This window comes from Seriola lalandi, unplaced genomic scaffold, assembly GCF_002814215.2.
Source record: "Seriola lalandi dorsalis isolate HSWRI2012SDOR001 ecotype SW California unplaced genomic scaffold, Sedor1 jcf7180002054738, whole genome shotgun sequence".
NCBI classification, from domain to species: Eukaryota; Metazoa; Chordata; class Actinopteri; order Carangiformes; family Carangidae; genus Seriola; species Seriola lalandi.
In genome coordinates, this window is record NW_019525291.1 from 31,403 (window position 1) to 32,058 (window position 656).

At 43.9% G+C, this 656-nt stretch overlaps 1 non-coding gene across 1 annotated transcript; it reads left to right on the top strand.

Moving 5' to 3' along the window:
* Nucleotides 1-245: 245 nt before the first annotated feature.
* Nucleotides 246-317, top strand: trnat-ugu (transfer RNA threonine (anticodon UGU)). Its single transcript has one exon. It is a non-coding gene; the product is annotated as a tRNA-Thr (tRNA).
* The last annotated feature ends 339 nt before the right edge of the window (nucleotides 318-656 follow it).

The following is a 656-nucleotide window of genomic DNA, read 5'->3' on the forward strand; positions in this document are numbered from 1 at the left end:
CCCCGTCCATGCCTTTAAACTCTACCTGTTTCTGTTAAATAATGAATGTGATCGAATAAGGATTAAAGCTTCAGGCTTTATTCATATTCATTTGAATGAGGTGCTACTCACTTTTGATAGAGAAAGGCTTTACCACTTTTACATCAAACATGAACGACATCACAACTCAGTAGATCACCATGGTTACCAGGTCACATAAATGCCCTGGATATTGAGTTACTGTCTTTTTGATTCCCTCTCACAGAGGCGTGGTGGCCAAGTGGTAAGGCGTTGGTCTTGTAAACCAAAGATCATGGGTTCGATCCCCATTCATGCCTTTAAACCCCAGTGTGTAACATCCACATGTTTTTATATAATACAGATGATGAGTGAAATAATCATCTGCAGTGTTTCCACCTTGAACTGCAGGGAACCATCACAGTCTCATAAACGCAGATTCAGGGTTTCATACGTCACAGACCTAAGGAACCAATCCTGTCACCTTATGGAGACGAGGGGCAGGGGGGCGGGGCTAAATACACCTGTAACCTCGCAAGTACAGAGAGAGACAGAGTTCAGTGTAACACTCGAGCACAGTTTTCTGCTCCTGCCCCAACAAATCTCTGCCTGATTATCATCCTGAATATGTGAAAACACCGGTGTGTTGAGCTCTGGGC